Source organism: Fukomys damarensis, unplaced genomic scaffold, assembly GCF_012274545.1.
Source record: "Fukomys damarensis isolate Sample0158 unplaced genomic scaffold, DMR_v1.0_HiC HiC_scaffold_103, whole genome shotgun sequence".
NCBI lineage: Eukaryota > Metazoa > Chordata > Mammalia > Rodentia > Bathyergidae > Fukomys > Fukomys damarensis.
The window spans coordinates 14729-31133 of NW_022901015.1; the positions used below are offsets into that span (position 1 = coordinate 14729).

Here is a 16405-nt window from a genome sequence, read left to right on the forward strand (position 1 = left end):
GGGGAAAAGGAACCATTCTGCAAAGTTATTGCAATAAGAAATAGTACAAACACTCTGAAGCGTCTCCCAACAAATTATAATCAGAAATACAGGTATAACTATTTTGGGTATTTTCACTAAAGATGTAATGACATCTTACAGATACATGCTTTCACTGTTTGTAACATCGCAGTTCATAATATCTAAATTTTGGAAACAACCTATATATCTACCAAATATAAATATATTTAAAAATCTGGTATATATACAAAATGGAATACTACTCACCATAAAGAGAGACGAAATGCACTTAGGAGGTTGAGGCAGTAAGATGACTGTGAGGTAGAGGTCAGCCTGGTTATCCCAGCCACATGCAAGCCTAAACTATAGAAAAAAACAAAACAAAAGAAAACAAAAACAAAAACAGAAATATTTGATTCATTTGTGGGAAAATGAATGCATCCTGAGACTATAATGCTAAGTGAAATGAACTACACGTTAAATATTGAACAGTTTCCTTTATAGGAAAAGCTAAAAATATTCATAATTTAAATGCCACATCAAAGAAAAGCGAAATGAAAAAGGGATGTAGCTTTTGAGAAGGTAAGAAGGGGATCTAGGTTTTAACAGAGAAGACTGGTTCTGCCACCTGCCTCACAAGTGCAAGGTCCCCATTTTGATCCAAAGCACCAAAAAAGCGGGGGTAAGACTAAGCAGAGAAAGGAAAGTAAAAGTAATTAACATGTAATATGTATATGTAATGATTCCACAAGATAATTATAATTATTATAAATCATAAATGTATACCAATTAAAGAAACAACAAAGAAGACTTTGGCCAAGATTACAATATAGGGTTAAATTTGCCTATCAACAAATCCATGAATCAAGTAGGGAGCAGTTCAGGGGCCAAGGAAACCACAAGCATGAGGGTGCAGGCATGCATGGCATTGGGCCACATAAACCAGTGACCACTCACCTGAGCAGCATTGGCTCAGAGACTTCATGGCCAGGTCAAGGGGAAGATGAGGCAGTTGGAGTAGAGTGCAAAGTAGTGTCCAGGGGCCTGCACGACCCTTTGCTGCTCCACCATCCTTTCATGCAGCAGAACGTCCTGAAGCTTGTGTTGATAGAGCTCTAAGTAGACAGCTGAAAAAATGGGATTTGTTGACCCAGAGCAGCCAATCAGTACAGGAGACAATTTCTGTTTGCATGGTGTGTTTAATGGTGAGGAGCACTATAAACAGAACCAGCTGCTGCATGAGGTAAGGAGAAAATCCACCAGCTGAATGTTTCAATTCATCTCTTATCTAAATGTAAGCATTTATCTTGTTACTGCCCAAAATTTGTTTAAAGGATTAAAGCTTAAGATAATTATCCTTTATTAGTAAAATTTAAAACAAAACTTTATTAAAGTTTTTAGATTTGTTGAAATAATTTTGATCTCTACTGCCTCACTAAAATTAAATCTTTCAACATAGGGAAGGGTGGAGGAAGGGAAGGGAGGTCAGGGGGATGGGAAAAAGAAGAGCAAAGGTGTGTCATGTAAAAGCAGAAGATCTCAACGATGAGTGTAACTGTATTTTCTACCTAAAATGATTCAATAAAGAAAGAAAACAAAAAAATAAGTGTTTTTCAAAATGAGTCTTATAATGTTTATTTTCCTTACCTGTCAGGCAATGCAGTTTGCACTTTGTCAGCAAGGCTGTTTACAACAATATCTTATTTTTAATTATATAGAAATTTAATTGCCCCATTTTATTGTTACCCCACCAATAGGCAGAAATGACAGTTCAACATATAAAACTTTCAAAGTGGAGATAGCAGACATTATATATTATCTTTAATAAACTGCACTATTTAGCTGGAAAAGATTGGCTTTTTCTCTTAAATCTTAGAACTTTCCCTGTAATTTTCCTAGACTGTGTTCCAGAAGAACTCCTCATGTGAAAGTTGTGTGAAAACTACAAAATTTTGCTATTTGCATCCACCAAAGCTAGTTGGCTTGTTAAATACATGCTACTGAAGAAAATCTGGCCCAAGAGGCAGGCATCCCCTATGAGCTTACCCAAATGTTCTGACCAGAGAAAATGAAACAATATTTATAGGCTAACTTAAGAGATGGTTGATACAAAACTGTAAATTTAACCAGCCAAATACATAGACTAAGAGCTTATAAAATAAGCTTATGGATTATTAACTCTGTTGGAAACCAGAGGAGAACGGAGGCCTAATTGGCCTCCTCGGTGAGCACAAAGGAAACACGCTGCACTCAGGTGGGATTATATACTGCAGGGGCCAAGGAAAATTTAAGGCACCTGAGGTTGTTTACCAGAGTTTGTATTAATGAACTGAGAACATTGGCCATTTCTGTGCTACAGGTAAATTTCCCCAGTGCCCTTTGTAAGAAATGATCTTACTTGTCTCACTTTTCCAGACCAAAAAATAAATAAATAAATAAAAAATATTTAAAAAAAGAGGAATTGGACTCCAGAGGCAGCAAAAACAAAGCTTTCAATCCAAACTCTTCTGAGAGTGGTGTCCACACAGACACAGGTGCAGACTAGTTGAGAAGCTGTGTTTTTATTCCTAACTCACAGGAGTTCTCCCTCCAATCTCCATCAGCCTGGAGAACAGGGTTCACATTCCATCCTGAGAAATCAATTTCATCCCACACCTGTTGTTCCCCTACAGTTTTTTTTTTATTCCCTCCTCACTCTGTATTTCTCTTTGTACTTATTTTTAGCATGTTGGCTTCCCAGACTGGAGGAACATCAGCTCAGGAATGTTTTTATAGCCTATGTGTCCTTGTTATCTGATCTAAGTCTATTAGCTATTACTAACTGTGCTTATTAGCACAGTTACTGAAATATGAACCAATTACAAATTTTACAATCTTTTCCTCTCTTTATTATAGAATCCTTTTGCTATTTTCACATTTAAAGGGTTTAGTTTTGTTTCATTTTGTAGTTTTCAAGTCTTTCTCATACTGGTTGATTTTCTTCATCATAATACGATAGTTTCTTGTAATTGTAAGAGATAAAGTTTTTGATATGCTACAGATCTTCTTAGTTGGGGCAGACTCAATCTTTGGGCTAGGACTCTCATATCTGCAATAATGCAGCCTCCTATGCCGGGGCAGACTCCAGCTACAATTGTGAGGGATGTTTCAAACAAGTTTTCTAGCCACCCTGTGAAAGGATCATCAATTTAGGAATTTTCAGTAACTTCGTCAGCTGAAGTATGGAAACCTTACAGTGTCTTAGTGATGATCCCATCTGAGACTTTATTATAAGGAATAAAAGTTCAATATTTTCCTCCTAACAAGATATCTTCTTTCCCCAATATCATAACTATAGCAATCTGGTGTTCACAGGCCATCTAGCTGCCTGTATGTAGTTGGCTAACTATGCCATGAAGTGCATCTCTTGTATAGTTAAATGTGTTATATTACAGAAGATTCAATGCAAGAGTTTTAACTTCCTAGTTGTGTCTTGAAATGTATTTCTGGAAGAAAGTAAGGTTTATCGAACATTTTGTCTAATGTTGTCATTCACTTTTTGGTTTTTGCGGCTTATGATTTTTGAAAATATTTATTCACTTTTAAAATGCTTAAGAACTCAGGCAGTGTTTTCTGACTGCCCACAATTATCAGGGTCCTAATAACCAACAAACTGCTATCAATTCTTTCCACTACACTTTAGTTTCTATAAAGACTGAAAGACAGAAATGTGAAGGTAAAATTACTCATAAACACGATTTAAATCTTATCTAAAGAAAGAAGGAGGGACTTTGCTTCTGTACTTATTATCTAGTTCTGCCTGGATGTCATCTGATCACACTTTATTGGTGTTTTTACAATTTTATTGGCTAAGAATATAAATGAAAAATTTTATCGGAGTATTTCTTCTCTCACTTTCATGGGGAAAGTCATTGTAATTATGTGATTAGTATTTATCTTTTAAGTTTTTGAGGGAATCTCCATTAAACCCAACACCCCATCCCCTCCTCCTGCCCATGACACCCACCATTTCCCTTTCTGTACCAATGAAACTGATGACTGTCAGTACCTCATGCAAAGGGAATTTAGTGCTATGCTTTGGTGACTTTGTCTTATGTCATCAATGTGTATCCATGTTTTTACATTTATCAGAATTGTCTTTTTTTTAAAGGCTGTATAATATTGCTTTCCATCCCACATTTTTAATATTCACTCCTCAGTAACTCTGTGTGTGTGTGTGTGTGTGTGTGTGTCTGTGTGTGTGCGTGCGTGCGTACATGTGCTTTTCTTACTTTAGGTACAATTAATTCTGTTGTGAGGTACGTAGTTGTGAAAATGTTTTTTAGATTTTTTTGGAAAGTATTGATCCACAGTAATACTTAATAAAATACATGTATGCAATGTGTAATAATTAAATTTGTCTAATTAGCATTTTCACTATTGAGAATCTATTTTCAAAATGTTTATATTTTCCTAGAAGAATAATTTACTTAAAAGTTTCAGGAACTGCCATAATCTTTCCAAGAGTGGACATACCATCTACCATTTTTCACCAGCAATATATGAGTTTTCCTATTTTTCCATATCCTCTGCAACATTTATTACAAGTTCACTATTTTTTCCTTAATTTCATTTTTTCTGTTCCACATATTATTCTCTTTCCTTCTGTCTTTCTCTTTGTTTCTTCTTTTCATTTATTTTTGAGACAGGGTCTCACTGTATAGTCCATACTAGCCTCACACTCACTAGGTTGCAAAGGCTGGCCTTGAAATCATGACAATCCTCCTGTTTTGGCCTTCCTAGCGCTGCAATTTCAGGCATGCACACCCATATCTGGCTTCCTTCCTTCTCTGTGGTGCTAAACCATAGTGTCTCAAAACATAAAAAGATAAATTTGGTTCATTTGTAGGATACATGAATGCATCCTGAGACTATAATGCTGATTGAAGTGAACTACACATAAAGGGTTATGTATTGAAGAATTTCACTTTAAAAAAAAACTAAACATGTGCATAATTTAAAAGGTACCTAAAAGAAATGTAAAATGAAAAATGCATGTAGATTTTATGGAGATAAGAAGGCGACCTGAGTTTGGAAAGATGAAAAGATGGGGAGGGAAAAGGAAATTAAAAACAATTAAGATGTAATATATTAATGTTACCAATTCCCTAATATAATTATAATTATTATGAATCAAACTTGTATACCAGTGAAAGCAACTACAAAGACTTTGGCCAAGATTACAATGTAGGGTTAACTTTGCCTATTTCTCATTGAAAATGTGATGTGATTTTCTTATCTCCCATCTTTTCCTCCACTCTCATGCAACCCCTCAGCAGTCAAAAAACCTAATGTCCTTGGTCTCTATTACAGGGCTCAGAACCACAAGTCTGGAAAGCTATGCATGTTACAATAACAATAGCCACACAAAAATTCAACATCTCAGAGGATGAGTTGACCACGATTACACAGAAGTCCATGTATCACAAAGGAAGAAACATGTGAAACTGCACACTTTGGCACTAAAATTGTGAAACCAAACCCTATCAAAGAAAATCATGTTTAACTTCCTGCTACATTCATTCTGTAATCAGAGTGGCTTCCCTTTCCTTAATCGGTGCCATCTTCGTTCAGTAGAAACCACAAAGACTCACATGCCTTATGAGTGCCTGAAATTCATGCCACAGTCTCAATTTTTTTTTGTTTGATACCAGGGATTGAACGCAGGTGCTTGCACTTGCAAGGCAGGCCACCGAACTGAGCTAAATACCTGGCCCTCAAGTCTCATTTCTATTCCCCTCCAATAAATCATAGGATCATGTCCAGTAACCTATCTTATTGTCCTTATGGCACTCTCCTTATATTTCTTGATTTCTGCTCCTTACCTCCTCCACTCTTCCAACCTGTAGGCACCCTGGGATGAAATGAAGAAGTCCCTGCCCAGAAGAGCTCAGTTCCCAGTAGGGTGACAGGGAAAAGCATAATATAAAATGAATGCAAGGGGAATGGGATTTAGAAGTCATGGATAGAAAGGTTCACACCACTTCCCCAAGAGGCAGGGGCATCTCTTAAAATGGGGACAGGAAGAAACACAGAGTTGCAGAGAGCATATGAGGAAACTGTGGTCTGGAAAACCTGGAGCTTCCTTGAGTTGTGCAGAGGAAAGAAAGGAAGGGTGGGAATGCACACAGCCAGTAAAACTGAGGGTTTACCTGAAAAACCCCAGGATAAGAGGCTTGGGATGATTTCAACAGGAAACACCAAATCCAGAAAGGAAGTAGGAACTGTGAAAAGATCATGTATCTCACAGGTATAATAGTTAAAGTACAGGTGATTCTGGGCCATGGAGAACAGTGTGCTCTCATCTAGTTGACCATGGCTTCCAAATAGATGTTCAGGTCAGGAGAAAAATGCAGTGGACAGAGACAAGTTCACAGCGGTGTCTGTGGGCATTTTTCTCCCTATGTGGATGACCTCCTTCCAACTGGATTAAAAATATATGATGTTCACATGCAGCAGGTGGTGAAGGCAAGGGGCTTGTTATGGCTTGTTTCTAGATGTTCCCCTAAATCATCCTATGACCATAGGCGGGACTTTCTGGAGGTGGCTGGATCAAGAATGTGTGATGCTGGGGTCAATGGTGTGATACTGGGATTAAGGATATGTGATTACTAAACTAGTCCACTGAGTGGTGTAGCATAGTTCTGCATGTGGATCATGGGAAGGCCCACCCTGCACCACTGAAAGGACAGCTATACTGGAAGGGATAAAAGGGAGAAGCAGCTGTTTCTGGTGCTGCTTGCTGCCTTCTGCCTGAGCTTCTTCACCTCTGTGATGGCCCTCTACCACATCTCCCTGTCTTGGAGCCAGACAACCATAGACTGAGCCCTCTCCAAACTTAGACTTGAAATAAACCTCCATTCTTTAACATCAGGCATTGGGTATTCTATCTCAGCAAAGGAAGAAGTACCTATTGTGGGGCTGCTGATGACTTGTAGCTTGGAGAATGGCAAGGAGTGCAGTGAACAGGTCCAGAAGTTACAAACTTAGGAATGAGAGAACTCAACAGCTGGATGTGATGTTGCCTCTCTTAACTGAATGGTCCTGTGAGCCATCACCTCAGTGAATGGAAGATGCAAGAACTTATGACTGAGACAAACACCAGAGAGTCAGAATGTGGAACAAATACCTCCACCCCTTCCACATGAAAACACAAACATGCTTAATATCTCAGCCATTAAGCAAATGTAAACTGTAACCATAGTGAAGTTCTCCTTCACTCCTACTACTGTACCTACCATCCATAAAACTGAAGGTAACAAGTATTGGTAAGGATGCTGAGAAACTGGAAACCTTGCACACGGTGCAGGCTCTGAGTGAAATACTTTGGCATGGCCACAAAAAATAGAATACAGACTTACTATACTACTCAACACTTCCATACCGAAGTAGATACACAGAAGAATAGAAAATATGTATTCTTTATCTCTGTATAGATCATGGGAATAGAAAACATTCCCACAACAAGATTCAGAAAATAAAACAGGATCCAAATGGATAAAAGAATACTCCTAGGTAAGATAAGTGGTGAAATGAAGTTGGACAATGGATTGGACATTCATGTCAAATCACTTTAATTTCCTTACATGTGGGTTCTATGGTGGTTGCCTAGGAGTGCCCGAATTAGGGTAAAATACACTGCCATTTTTCATGCAGACATGCAAAGTAGGAAAAGTAATAACTACTGGAGGAGGTGAGTGAATAAATCACGATATACTAAGATGATTGCAGGTGTCCTCTATGTTTGAAATTATTGGGAAATGAAATATTTTTCTACTATCGATATTATTCCACCAGAGAAACACCAAGCATCACTATAGCAGCTAAGTGTTTTAGTGATCTTTCTCACTGTGAAGAAACAATTCCTGACACACACAGCTTAAATAAGAGGAGGTTCAATTTGTTTCATATTTGTGGAGGATTCAGCATATGGTTGCTTGACCCCAAGAAAGCAACATCATGGAGGAAGTATGTGACAGAGTAAAGTTGCTTACTTCATGGTAGCAAAGAAGAAGAGCATGGAAGAGTGCCAAAGATGTTTGGGTGAGGGGTAAGATAGTGACATAGAGCAGATCCTTTCATGACCCATAGAGACACACAAAGAAATGAACTCCACCAATCCCCTAGGTAGATCTCAAAGCCAATCAAGGTGCCACTTGATCCTTAACTGTCACACTAACACTACCAAAATGCAGTCCAATCAGAGCTGTAAAACCATTCTGCTACTGTGTGAAAGTTATATTAGAATGAGGAGGACCATGAATAATAACAATACTAAACAGCAATGTGTGCATATTTTGTTAGATTTAATTGCCCCTCGGTTAGTTACTATTCTCATTGCTGAGACAAAATACCCAGCACTCAAAGTTTAAAACGTTAAGGCTGATGTCAGCTCACAGTTTGTAGTGGTTTCAGTCCATAGTTGTCTGGTTATAAGGGTGGGAACCTTAGCAGAGGGCCATCACAGAGGAGAAAGAGTAAAAGACATGGCAAGAAGGCAGCAAGCAGCGAGCCTCCTTTCCTTTGTAGCCCTTCCAGACTACCCTGTATTAGGGATGGTGACTCCCACACCCAGGGTGGGGCTTCTGTCTTCAGGAAATCCATTTGGCCACATCCAGATCCATGCTAATTCCAGTCAGTGCACTAATTTAGCACCACACACCCTTAACCCCAGTATCACACACCCTAGATCCAGCCAGGTATGAAAAGCCCCACCTATGAAGTTTTGAGGAGAAATTGAGACATAAACTGTAATGTCCACTATCTTGAAATTATAATATTCACAGACTACTGTGTGGATATTACATTTGAAATGTCACTCACTGAGTATTATCATAACATTATGAAGTGGTCACAGTGTGGATAGTACAAGAGAGACCACTCCATGGATCGTATATCAGTATCTGAGGCTAATGTCTGAGTGTTACTGCGCATGAGTACAGAAGGGCATGTCATGGATATTGTTAGTATTTAAGACCACAGGACATATAATAGCACTATCGGTTGCTGTGTGGATATAATATTAGTATTACAGGCCACACTATGGACATTAAATTACCACTAAAGGACAGAGTGTGGATATTATACTAAGATGCCATTTAGATCCAACATGGTGGGTCACATCTGTAATCCAGACACTTGAGAGACTTAGGGAAGAGGACTTGAGTTCTAGGGCACCTAGACTACATCATGAGATGCTGTCTCAAGAAAACAAATGCTGCTATATAGATTTTATATTAGTCTGAGAAGTCCACATTGTGGATACTACAGGCCACAGAATAAATAATATATACTTACTAAAAGGCCATCATGAGAATACTATAATCGAATTAGGGGCCAGTATGTGGACAATAGACTCATAAAAAGGAGCCACTATGTTTATGTTTTATTCGTACTGGGACTATGAAGTGTGGTATTATTTTGTCAATAAAGTGCTATAATGTGGATATTAGAACAGTACGAGGAGCCACAGAATAAATGTATTCCTTTCGATGCTATTCTGTATATAAGAGTATTAGATACTGAATTGGAGACATCAATAATAGAGGCTAATCCAAGGTTATTAAATTCTTGTTAGAGGAAGCAAAGTGGATTGCTATTAGAGGCCATTGGCCCTTCTTACTGGAAAACACCATTGCCCATCTGAAAACAGTGAGTTGGTGATGTGAGCAAAATTGGCTCCTCTCATGCCTTGAAGCTAGCTTTAAATCCTTTCTACCCAAATATTTGCCCTTCTTTGGTTTGGTCGGGGACAGGGAGACAAATCTGAGCCAATCATGCTAAGTGGCTGGTAACACGTTGGGTGACGAGGAAGGGATTTTAGTGCATCCTAGCAATCACTAGGGAAAGAGACTGCTCATGAATAGCTTGACCTGCTCTTGGGACTCCAGGGACATTTTAGTACCTGCAAGGGACACTTTTATTCTCTCAAAATTATCCTTTATTTGCCCATGTTCTGCATCAGCTGCCCATAAATGCTTTTGTCAGCTAAAAAAAGTTTCAGGATTTTGTAAAAAATGAGGTAGCTGAGTAAATCTGGAGTTATTTCTGTATATTCCCATCTATTCCGCTGATACTCACGTCTTTTTCTTTGCCAGTACCATGCTGTTTTTATCACAGTCACTTTGCAGTATAATTTCAAATTGGGAATTCTTTTGAGCAGTTTATAACAGAGCTTTTTAAACACAACCTCAGCTTTTTAAAAAAAATAATCTAAATTTATTTTTGTGGACAAATGTATCATGAATCTTGAATTCTATATTGGCTCCCAAAGACACCTGAGAATTACCTGATTCCCAAATGGCTTATATAATTTTAGACGTTTCTGAATGAAACCCTGCTGCTCAACTTAGCATGAAAGTAGTTATAAGAAGCAAAAAAATATGATTGGGATCTAGCCTCATGGTGCAAATGCAAAAGCAAATAAAAGCATAGCAAGGCAAACCGAAACAAAGGAGTATTGTAAACCAAATGAAACCCCAGAACAAATGTATGGAATGTTTCTGTAACTTTTGAATCTCATTTACACAAATCTCTTTTCACACAAGAATGAAGTGCAATTGATCTGAATGGCCCCAAATAGGAAAGGTCTTTGCCTCATCCAAATTGGCACTGCTGAATGAGCCAAAGAGAGGTTCAACGAGTGGACACAGAAGATGCTTTGAGTACGCTTCAAGGGGGGGGGGAAACCAGATTCAGCCCATCAACTCCAAATATGAGACTGCTAGACCCCTTGACGTCAAGCACTGGGCAGGTGAGGTATAGTTTGAAACTAAGAGACCTGCACTCATAAGTCTAGCATTCAGTGAAACATTTAGTACCTCTTTGATGCATTCTGAGAACCAACTGGCTTTGTGCTCCTTGCAGTGCAACTTTGAGCTGCCGACCAGCACGAAGTGAGTTCACTCTCAGCACAGGCTACATCAAGGATGCTCTGTAGGAACAATTATTCATGCAGAGCATTCCTGCTTTCCACAGCATGCACACAGCCATCTGAAAGGGAATGGTTATCAAGTCAGAGAGAAAATCTTGCTTGTGAGAGAATCTTATCGAAAAATAAGCAGGGCATGACCATGCTTTGATTCCTTCAGCGACTCAGCATGCAAAGGCCCCCAATTGAGCAATGGGTTTCCAAGCTCTCAGCTGTCATTCTCACTATCTGCCTCTGCAACATGCCTCGCATGGTATAGGGGCACTGGGAGCCCTGGCCGATATCATGCTACATGAAGCAAAAGAGGCTCCAGCCAGCCAGCCAAACGATGAGCAGAAGATCAACCAGGGTTGCCTCCAGCAGACCTTTTAGGAGGCATTGGAGCTGCAGTATGCTCCAACGGACCCCTGCCTGGTAAGAACCATCTGCAAAGGAATGGTTCATGAGTCAGTGAGTCTGCTGTCCCTTCACACTACAATCTGTGGAGAAATGAGCAGGGCCTAGCCATGCAGTCAGACCGAGTTGCCAACGATAGCAAATAGCACAGCAAAATACAGTGGGGAGCCATGCTGTGAGCCTGCATTCCCACTCTTTTGACTCCCACATGCCACTGAGGACCTGGTAATACCACAGGGAGCCCTCACTCTGACCTGCGGCATGCAACTGATCTTCAGTGCATCTTTAGGCCCATGCTGAATCTGCTCTGCCTAGCTTGACTACAGCAGACTGCTCAAGGAGTGGTTACAATGCAGTCCACATGTCATCACTCTGCCAGCTATGTCGCAGTCCTCTGAGGACTGGTGACCCAACAATGCTCTTTCCCTGATGCTGAGCGCCCCCTGGTGGATGGTTTGAGGATCAGTAGACATGGAAAAATGCTTGCCTTTGGAAAATTCATACAGAGGTCTGGAGAGTAGTGGTAAGCATGCAGAAAGTCTGCCCTTCATGCAGCTTATAGGTACAGCTCCGATGAGGAACATTGGGAAAGCCAGTGAGCACACCCTGGGCCCTGCCTGACCCTTGGGAAATAGGAGCAGGGTATAGGAACTGAATAAGAAGGCCCTTACCCCAGACATCAACTAGAAGAAGGTTGAAGCGACCAATAAACATGCAGTGAGCCTGCATTAAATCTTAGCTGTCTCCAGCACGTGAGTACAACCCCTTCCCAGCTGCAAGAGCTGTCACTCCTACCTTTACACATGTAACAATATTTGTGGATTATTTACTAGCACAGACAGCCAACCCTCACTGCAGTCTCATCCAGGGTTATGGCTGGAAAATATTTTATAGAGCAGTGAAAATGTCCTCTAGCTGGCACACAAGCAGCAGGCTTGAGAAGGCCAGTCAGAGACACAACGAGGTCACGCAGACCTGACTTTCATACAGTGCAACATTTAAGACTGTTTAGGCATTCAGTGAACATGCTATCAAACAAACGCTCATACAGAAGTCTGGAGAGGTATGGCACAATATGAAGTAAGCTGGCCCTTGCCACAACCACGAGGGAAGGCCACATTAGGAATTGGTGAGCCATGCACTGAACCTGCCCTCCTCCCGGAATCAAAGAGTTAAATCATTGGGTACTACCTAGAATGGCTGACATGTCAGCCTTGTATTGCATTGCAGGCAGGAAAAACTTCAGAAGGTCCTAGTCACAGGAAGAGACGACCAGGTCCCTGGACTTCAAGCAATGGACAGTTGAGGTACAGTTTGCAAATAAGAGAATTGCACTCACAAGGCTAGCATCCAGTGAAACATTTAGTCCCTCTTCGACGCATTGTGAGAACCACCTGATGTCGTCCTCCTTGCAGTGGGACTTTGAGCTTTAAGCTAGCACGAAGTGAGCTCACTCTGAGCCCTGGCTCCATCATGGAGACTCTGTTGGAAAAATTGCTTAGGCCGAGTGCTCCTGCTCACCACAGCATGCTTACAATCTTCTGAAAAGGAATGGTTATCAAGTCAGAAAAAAAACATCAATTGGGAGAGAACACTTTTGAAAAACAGGCAGGGCATGGCCATGCAATGAGGCACCCAGAAACGCAGTATGGAAAAGTCCCCCAATTGAATCATCTGTTGCCGAGCTCTCACTCTGCATTCAAACTATGTGCCTCCCATTAAAGGGCTAGCATGGTTTAGGAGCTCATGGAGCCTTCACTCATACCATTATGCCTGAAGCACAACAGGCTCTATCCAACCTGAGAAATGATGAGCTGAAAATCATCCAGGGTTGCCTTCTGCAGAACTGTTAGGTTCCACTGATGCTGCCATGGGCTCAAACTAAACCCAGCGTGAGGCCAACCATCTGCAAAGGAATGGTTCATGAGTTCTTCAATCTGCTGTCCATTGAGATTACAACAGGTGGAGAAATTAGCAGGCCCTAGCCATGCAGTCGGCTCACCTTGCCACAGATAGCAAATAGCACAGCAGGATCCAGGGGAGCGTCAGAGAGTGAACCTGCATTCCCCCTGTTTTACAAGCACAGACCACTACGGATCTGTTAATAACACAGTGAGCCTTCTATCCTACTGTGCTGCATTTGCCTGATCTTCAGTCCATCTTTAGGCGAAGGCTGAAGCTGCCCTGCCTAGTTTGACTTAAATAGACTGCTCATGGAGTACTTAGGAATGCAGTGCATGTGTCATCACTCTGCCAGTTATACAGCAGTCCTCTGAGAACTGGTATTCCAACTGTGCTCTTGCCATGGTCCTGGGTGCAAACTGGCAGATGGTTTAAGGATTCTTCACATGGAACACTACTGACCTCCAGGAAAAGTCTGACCGAGGTCTGGCGAGTAGTGATCAGCATGCAGCAATTCTGTGTGCTCTGTGCAGCTTCTGGTCAGGGCTCCCATGAGGACCACTTGGCCACACAGTAAGCATACCCTGGTCCTTACCTGCCCCTAGTGAACAAAGGGCCAGAGCCTAGGAACTGAATAAGAAGGCCCTTCCCATAGACATCAAATGGCAGGGCCAATTAAGCAGCAGTGAGTCTGCATTCCATCTTACCTTTCTCTCACAGAATGATTAGGAACCCTGAACAGCTGGGAAAGTGGTCACTCATATTTTTCTGCATGTCACAAACTTTGGGGACTACTTGGCTGCCCAGTGAGAAAGGCCACACAGCTTTCTCCTGAAGGGATATGGTTATGGATTATTTGAAAATGCAGTGAGACTGTCCTCAGGCCAGAAGAAAAGCAGCGGGCTTGAGAAGGCCAGTCAGAATCACCACGAGCTCACGCAGACTTGACTTTTGTACACGAATATTTCAGACTGCTTCCTCATTCAGGGAACATGCACTCACACAAACAATGATGCAGAGGTCTAGAGAGTCATGGCACAATATTCAGTGAGCCGGAACTTGCCACAGCCATGAGGAGGGCCACTATGGGAATTGGTGAGCCATGCATTGAACCTGCCCTCCTCCGGGAATCAAAGAGTTGAAGCATTGGGTACTACCTAGAATGCCCGAAATGTCAGCCTCTTATCGAATTGCAGGCAGGAACTACTTGAGGAACTCCTAGTAAAAGGCAGAGACTGCCAGGTCCCTGGACTTCAAGCACTGGACAGTTGAGGTACAGTTTTCAACTAAGAGACCTGCACTCACAAGGCTGGCATCCAGTGTAACATTTAGTCCCTCTTCACAGCACTGTGAGAACCACTTCACGTCGTCCTCCTTGCAGTGCAACTTTGAGCATTAAGCTAGGAAGAAGTGAGCTCACTCTCAGACCTGGCTCCATCAGGGAGACTCTGTAAGAACAGTTATTCAGGGCGAGTGCTCCTGCTCACCACAGCATGCATACAGTCATCTGAAAAGGAATGGTTATCGAGTCAGAAAGAAAACATCAGTTGGGAGAGAACACTTTAGAAAAATAGGCAGGGCATGGCCATGCATTGAGGCCCCCATAGACACAGTATGGAAAAGGCCCCCAATTGAACCATCTGTTGCCGAGCTCTCACTCTGCATTCAAACTACGCACCTCCCGCAAAAGGCCTAGCATCGTTTAAGAGCTCAAGGAGCCTTTGCTCAAACCATTGTCTGTGGAACACTACAGTTTCTAGTTAGCCAGCCAGTGGAATGATGAGCCCCAGATCATCCAGGGTTGCCTCCTGCACAACTTTTAGGTTCCGATGATGCTGCAATGGGCTCCAACTAACCCCAGCCTAAGGCCAACCACCTGCAAAGGAATGGGTCATGAGTTCGTAAGAATGCCATCCATTCAGAATACAACTGGGGGGGGTAAATGAGCAGGGCCTGGCCATGCAGCCTGCCCACCTTGTCAGAGATAGAAAATCGCACAGCAAGATCCATCAGAGAGTCTTGGAGTGAGCCTGCATTTCCCCTCATTTGAATCGCACAGAACACTGAAGAGCTGTTTACAGCATAGTTAGCCCTCATTCCTACTGCGTGCCATTTGCGCGATCTTCAGTACAACTTTAGGTGCAGGCTAAACCTGCCCTGCCTAGTTTGAATTAAGTAGAGTGATCAAGGCATCATTAGCAATGCAGCCCAAATGTAATCACTCTGCCAGCTATGCAGCAAGCAGTGTGCTCAGGACTGGGAGGCCAAGCGTGCCGGTGCCCTGGGCCTAGGCATGACCTGGGGGATGATTTACGGGCCATTGGCATGGAAAAATGCTAGCCTCAAGGACAAGTCACACAGAGATGAGGTTCATTTTGCCACTATGAAACCTGCACTCACACGGCTGAGATCCAGTGTAACATTCAATACCTCTTTGATTCATGGTGAGAACCACCTGTTTTCGTTCTCCCTGCAGAGCAACGTTCAGCTGATGGCTAGCATGATGTGAGGTCACTCTCAGGCTAGGCTCCATTAGGGAGAATCTATATGAACAATGCTCAGGCCGAGTGCTCCTGCTCTCCATGGCCTGCATACAGCCCTCTGAAAAGAAATGGTTATAGAATCAGAGAGAAAACATCGCTCGGGACAGAATCCAGTTAAAAAGTGAGGAGGGCATTGCCATTCATTGAGATCCCCAGGAACTCAGTAGGCAAAAGTCCCCCAGGTGACACATGGGTTTCTAATATCTCAGTCTTGCTTCACCCTCCCTGCCTCCCTCAAAAGCCCAAGCATGGCTCAGGAGTTCATTGAGCCCTCACTCATATTTTTTATGCGTGAAGCACTACAGTCTCTAGCCAGCCAGCCGAGAGATGAGCTGCAGGTCATCCAGGGTTGCCTGCTGACAACCTTTTTGGGTTCCCTGATGCTGCCATGGGCTCAAACGAACCCCAGCCTGAGGCCCACCACCTGCAGTAGAATGATTCATGAGATCGTCAGGATGCCGTAAATTCAGATTACGAATGGTGCAGAAATGAGCAGGGCCTAGCAATGCAGTCCAACCACCTTGCCACAGATAGAAAACAGCACACCAAGATCCAGGAGAGTCTTGGAGTGAGCATCAATTTCCACTCTTTTGAT

General features: G+C 42.0%; 1 long non-coding RNA gene across 3 annotated transcripts; it reads right to left on the reverse strand.

The window, feature by feature from the left end:
* Positions 1–272: 272 nt before the first annotated feature.
* LOC104854983 lies at positions 273–16343 on the reverse strand. 3 transcript variants are annotated; one of them, XR_004515963.1, is made up of 5 exons: positions 14999–16343; positions 14573–14774; positions 12705–12847; positions 958–1127; positions 273–363 (listed from the first exon to the last, which is right to left on the reverse strand). It is a non-coding gene; the product is annotated as an uncharacterized LOC104854983 (long non-coding RNA). The 3 variants fall into 3 exon arrangements; XR_778270.2 differs by having other exon boundaries at positions 14573–16343; XR_004515964.1 differs by lacking the exon at positions 273–363 and adding an exon at positions 631–688 and having other exon boundaries at positions 14573–16343.
* Between the last annotated feature and the right edge of the window lie 62 nt (positions 16344–16405).